Source organism: Myodes glareolus, chromosome 6 (assembly GCF_982192425.1).
Source record: "Myodes glareolus chromosome 6, mMyoGla1.1, whole genome shotgun sequence".
Lineage (NCBI taxonomy): Eukaryota > Metazoa > Chordata > Mammalia > Rodentia > Cricetidae > Myodes > Myodes glareolus.
The window spans coordinates 97,571,872-97,577,871 of record NC_142031.1 but is presented as its reverse complement, the minus strand read 5'-3'; the positions used below and the strand labels follow the sequence as shown (position 1 = coordinate 97,577,871).

At 46.6% G+C, this 6,000-nt stretch overlaps 1 pseudogene across 1 annotated transcript; it reads left to right on the top strand.

Moving 5' to 3' along the window:
- Nucleotides 1–616: 616 nt before the first annotated feature.
- Nucleotides 617–5,777, top strand: LOC148121904 (STAGA complex 65 subunit gamma-like; annotated as a pseudogene). Its single transcript, XR_015738216.1, has 3 exons — nt 617–963; nt 2,366–2,603; nt 4,350–5,777. The product of XR_015738216.1 is annotated as an STAGA complex 65 subunit gamma-like (transcript).
- Nucleotides 5,778–6,000: the final 223 nt, after the last annotated feature.

Below are 6,000 nucleotides of genomic sequence, written 5' to 3'. Positions count from 1 at the left end.
GCTCAAATTAAGTGATAGTAATTAGCGCTTTAATAGGCACTTCTGATGCTTTTAACCTTTGGCCCAGATAGACTGGCCATGGACATGTTATGAAAAGTCAGTTGCTGTCTTCTTTTCAGCTGTCCATAGCGTGCAGTGTTGCTGTGAGCAGAGCATAGGTAAATGCGTGAGTGGCTCTTCAGGCCCCCACTTCTACAGAGCACGGCGACTTCAACAAAGGAGCAGGGATTTTCTTCTCTGCTTTATTTTTATTTGCAAAATAATTCCCTTGCCAGAGGAAGGCAGAAGGCCAATAAATGTTGAGAGGGGTTGGAGGGGTTACACCTGGGTAATAACACTCGTTGCTCTTACAGAGGAAACAGATGCTATTCCTAGCACCTGTATGGCTGGCTCACAGCTGTGTAAGTCCAGTCCCCAGGGATCTGATACCTTTGCCATTCTCCTGTACTGTTTATTTTAGACATGCATGGCCTGTTCCATCTGTGTAACTCGGGGGCTCATGCCCTAAGAAGAGCAGGATGAAGGTGACTGTTTACCCGCAACAGGGCCAGGGATTACTGGAACTGTAGAGCCCCCAGTGAGACAGGTTGGTCCCCCTTGGCAAGTACACAAGTAACGCCGCCATGTCTCCACTTTCAGCGGAAAAGGAGAACCAGTGACTGAACTCAGCTGGCATTCCTGTCGGCAACTCCTCTACCAAGCGGTGACCACAATGTTGGCCCATGCGGGCTTTGAGTGTGCTAACGAAAGTGTCCTAAGACCCTAACTGACGTAGCACATGAGTACTGCCTCAAGTTCACCAAGTTGCTGTTCTTTGCTGTAGACCGGGAGGCCAGGCTGGGACAGACCCCTTTCCCTGATGTCATGGAGCAGGTGTTCCATGAAGTGGGGATTGGCAGCGTGCTCTCCCTGCAGGAGTTCTGGCAGCACCGCATCAAGGACTATCACACTTACATGCTACAGGTGAGGTGACCCTGACTATCACACTTATATGCTACAGGTGAGGTGACCCTGGGGCAGTCGGCAAAGGTGTCATAGTCTGGGAATGTTCGGCAGGGTCTACAACATGTGTTCTGGAGCGTAGTGCACAGGTAACGTAACCCACTTTCTCATGGCCTGTTGTTTCTCTGTCCTCACACTGATCTAGTGAGATGTCAGGGCCTCTTTCAGTCAGCGGACAGCCCATTCATTGCTTCTGTCTCTGGAAGACATACACAGGTATCTGGAGTCGCAGACACTCGTCCTCAACAAGTATTTACTGAAGACTTACTATGAGTCAGGCATTGTGGGAGACTGTAGTTTACAGGTGGGTAAACGCTTGTGAGCTTACAGTAGTCATGAGAACAAAAGCAGGCAAGCAAGTAATAGCCACAGCAATTCAGACGTCCCTGAGGGCTGAAACTGAAGACCCAAGGAGTCCTGGAAGGGCGCCTGAGGGTAATGCAGAGCACAAACATCTCTCCACTTCCTGAGGGTTAGGCAGTTTCAATTCTCCACTTAAGATTGACCAGGAGCTTGGCAGTGATGGCACACGCCTTTAAACCCAGCACTCAGAAGGCAGAGGCAGTGGATCTCTGTGAGTTCGAGGCCAGCCTGGTCTACAGAGCGAGTGCCAGGACAGGCTCCAAAGCTACAGAGAAACCGTGTCTTGAAACACTAAAAAGAAGTGGAGCGGGGGTGAAGCGTGAGTGACCAGGAACCTTCAGCGTCTAACAGAAAGCCTTTGCTTAGGGTCCAGATCGCTGCTTCACTCAGTGTTTGCCTATATGTCACTTGTCTAACTTTTAATTAATGATCAAAACATTTTCTGACACATTTTCCTTTGTATGTCTGTATCATAAACTCTGACCGAACCCATTGCCAGTGGAAGTTGTTCTTGTTGCTTTGTGGTGCTTGGGATACCTGGCCTTGCACACCGTAAGCATGCACTCCCACTGAGCTGCACGCCCAGTCCTAGCAGCAGAAATTTTAAAATTCATCTTTCAGGCTGGCTCAGTTAGTAAAATGTTTGCCTCAAAAGCATGAGGACCTGATTCATATTCCCAGGGCTCATGAGATGCAAGGCAGACACGGTGATTCCTGGAGCTCGCTTTCTCAAAAAAGTTGAAGCACCTGAGGAAAGACAACAGAACTGACTCTTTGACCTCCATACACATGCACTCAAGTGTGCAAGTAACACAGACATACACATGCATGGACACATGTACATGCACATACATGCACACACTAGAAGGAAAGAAAAATAAACAAAAGTACACCTCATGTATTAACTTGTACTCTGCTGTCTTCTCGTTGGGTACCACCAGTTGACTATCCAATCTCCTTCTGAAATATCCTTGGAGAATTAATTCTTGTTTGCCAACAGATTAGCAAGCAGCTGTCTGAAGAATATGAAAGGACTGTCAATCCTGAGAAGGCCACAGAAGACACTAAGCCTGTGAAGATCAAGGAGGAGCCTGTGAGTGACATCACGTTCCCTGTCAGTGAGGAGCTGGAGGCTGACCTTGCTTCTGGAGACCAGTCCTTACCCATTGGGGTCCTGGGAGCTCAGAGTGAGCGCTTCCCGTCCAACCTGGAGGTGGAGGCTTCGCCACAAGCTTCAAGTAAGGAACAAAGTGTATTCATTTTGATCCAAGTTCTGTCCATCTTAGCAGTTAATGACATCTCAGAATCATACTCAGAGTAGGAGAAAAGCCGGCATGGGCAGAACGGAAGTTGCTGGGACAGACAGAGCTTAGGATACACTCTGGTTAAGTAACCGTGTTTCCTTGACAGAAGTTGTCTAAGAAATTGCAGACCAACGGGAATGAAATTGTTCTGCCTGATTTGAATAGGCTGGTCTCTTGTAGGTTATAGCTGTTATGACATTAGGAACCTGGACAACTATTCATCACTTTTTCATTTTTAGGGAATTATATGTCTATTTGTTTGTTTAGTTGTTGAGACAAAATCTTGCCATATAGTCTAGGTTGATCTGAAATTCAAGACCTCCTGCTTCAGCCTCCCTTGTGCTAGGATTACTACCCCACACACTGCCTGCTTCACTGCCTGAGTCAGTTAAATTGCAAATTCATTTGGATACTTACTTGTTTACAAACATAAATGTGTAAGAAATTTAAGTATCAAATCTTCAGATGTGACCCAAACAGAATTAGGCCAGTGTTAAGCATGCTGAAGGGAGGCGTCGCCAAGGAAGAAGTCACAGTTAAGAGCAGAGCTGCACTACCTGAGTACAGAGAGGTAGTGTTGGACCCTAGAGTCCAGTCACCGAGGAGGAGTTGCCCCAAGAGACCACCACAGTTGATGGAAAAGCATGAGGATTTTATTAGTTCTCTCACGACAGGGTCTTTCAGCATTCGAGAAGCCAAAAGACCCCAAATAGCTGGTATAGGCTACTTTTAAAGCAAAAAGCCACAGAAACAAAGGGGGGAATCTGGGGATTGTTTTTCCAACTATTAGGATTCGCTGATTCAAAGGGCTTTAACGATGATTGGTCTGAGCCAGGACTGGAGGGTGGTTGCCGGATCAGGTGAGGTAAAAGGAAACATTTGAGGGTTACTTTGACCCCTTCCCAGGGACTGAGTCAACATCTAAGGGTTATCTTGCCCCAATCTCAATAACTGAGTTCTATCTGGAGAACATCCACAAGGACACAGGGGGGTAGAAAATCCCCAACATTCCAGTACTTGCATGTGAAGTTGTTAGGTCCTTGGTTCCCAGGGGAGGAGGGGAAGCACTAAGGCACGGAGGCTGAGAGGGTTTGGAATTGTCAAAAATGGCTTCAGAATTGTCTAAAATCTTAAAGAGCGACAGAAGATACCAGCACTCTTCTCTGGCTTCTCCATATAGATGGGCACACATACCTACTGATTTATTTGTCTAATACACACACACACACAGAGGGTGGGGGGGAGGAAAGGATAAACTAGCTGAGTAAGGCCTGTAACTATATCTGCCTTTAAACATAATCTTTCCAGTGGGGGTGGGTAAGGTGAAGGAGAGAAAGATGAAAGAAGTTGGTAACTTGGGACTGACATTTTGAACCATAGACATCCTTAATCCAGGTGTAGAACAGCAATGAAAACAGTGCAAAGGAACTGGGTGGTGGTGGTGCACACCTTTAATCCCAGCACTTGGGTGGCAGGGACAGGCAGATCTCTCTGAGTTTGAGGCCACCTGGTCTACAAGAGCTAGTTCCAGGACAGACACCAAAGCAACACAGAGAAACCCTGTCTCAAAAAACCAAAGAGAGAAAGAGAAGCAAGCAACACAAAGTCAGCCCTGAGTGGGAGATTCAGTTGCTCCATTTGGCTCAGCCCAGGGCTTATACTCTTTGCCTTCATTTCTAGGTGCACAGGTAAATGCTTCTCCTCTTTGGAACCTGGCTCATGTGAAAATGGAGCCTCAAGAAAGTGAAGAAGGCAGTGTGTCTGGGCATGGCGTGTTGGGCAGTGATGTCTTTGAGGAACCAATGTCAGGCATGAGTGAAGCTGGCATTCCTCATAGCCCTGAGGACTCGGACAGCAGCTATGGTTCCCACTCCACTGATAGCCTCATGGGGTCCTCCCCCGTTTTCAACCAGCGCTGCAAGAAGAGGAAGATTTAGCTTCAAAAGGACACTTCCAGTCTGGACCTATATCAGCAGAAAGTGTTGTTTAGATTGTTTCTATAAGTAGTGATTGGTTGGTTTTGGGTTTTTTGTTTGTTTGGTGTTTTTGTTTTTCGAGACAGGGTTTCTCTGTAGCTTTGGAGCCTGTCCTGGAACTAGCTCTTCTAGACCAGGTTGGCCTTGAACTCATAGAGATCCACCTGCCTCCTGAGTGCTGGGACTAAAGGCACGCATTATCTATGCCCCGCTGGATTCTTATTTTTAAATACAATGGGCTTTCCGAATTTTGGAGAAAAGGTTCTTAACCTAGTTACATTTCACTTTGGCATTATTTTTGTACTTTTTCAGAACAGCTAAGCCACTGTCACAGATGGATTGTGATAGTGGCAGTAATCAGACCAAAGCACTGTCCCCAGCTGTTATTTTACTGTGGGACAACACACTTTTCCTAGCTTCTCTCAGCCATCTCTCTGGCAGGGTTGAGAAGAATCATGTCACTTTGATGCTCCCTGCAGAGGTGTGAAGCTGAGATTGCTTAATGCTTAAATGTCAAAGCTTGCATAGCGTCACAAATATATGGCATTATAGATGTCAGACCTTCATTCATTTATTTTGGAACAAGTCACGTCACTGGGATCCAGCAGTAATACAGGAGATAGTTAAACATAACGGAGCTCAGAAGGCAAGTTTCCAAGCCATTTCTGCTGCTCAAGCCTCTCACAAAATGAGAGCCCTGTGGTGACAGCCATTATCTTTATGCAAGCTGCTCTTTCCCCACAATTCTTCCTTTTCTAGATTATTCCATCCAGCCTCATCCTGCATTTCCCCCATGCTCATTTTCTGTGAAGAACGCAGACAGGGCCCTGCTGTAGTTGCTAGGTTGGCAGCCTTTGGTTTGCTTCAGGTTCTTTGTTGTTCTTTAAAAACACATTTAAGGAGCCAGAGAGATGGCTCAGTGGATGAAGACAACTTGATGCAACTTGAGTTCGGTTCCCGGGACCCACCTGGTGCAAGAAAACTCCAAGTTGTCCTTTACATGTCGTGGTGCATGCCGGGGCACAAACACAAATAAATTATTTTTGAAAAAAGTCATTTGAGTTATCCCAACTCTTTATAAAATTCTCTGACCATTCCATACATGTACATAATAAATATTTCCCTCTTTCGAACAAGTCCCATTCCTCATCCTTCCCCCACAATCGTCTCCCCCACCACACACACAGCTCCTTTCATGTCTTGTGTGACCCAGAGTTGCCTCAAGCATGGGTGAGAACTTACTGGAATAGGAGCAACTTAGCAGCCACTGTCTCACTGAGGAAAGGTTTGCACCACCCTCCCTCAACAACCATTCTTTGCCAACAGGCCCTGGGAGGGGCGGGGGCTCACGGGTG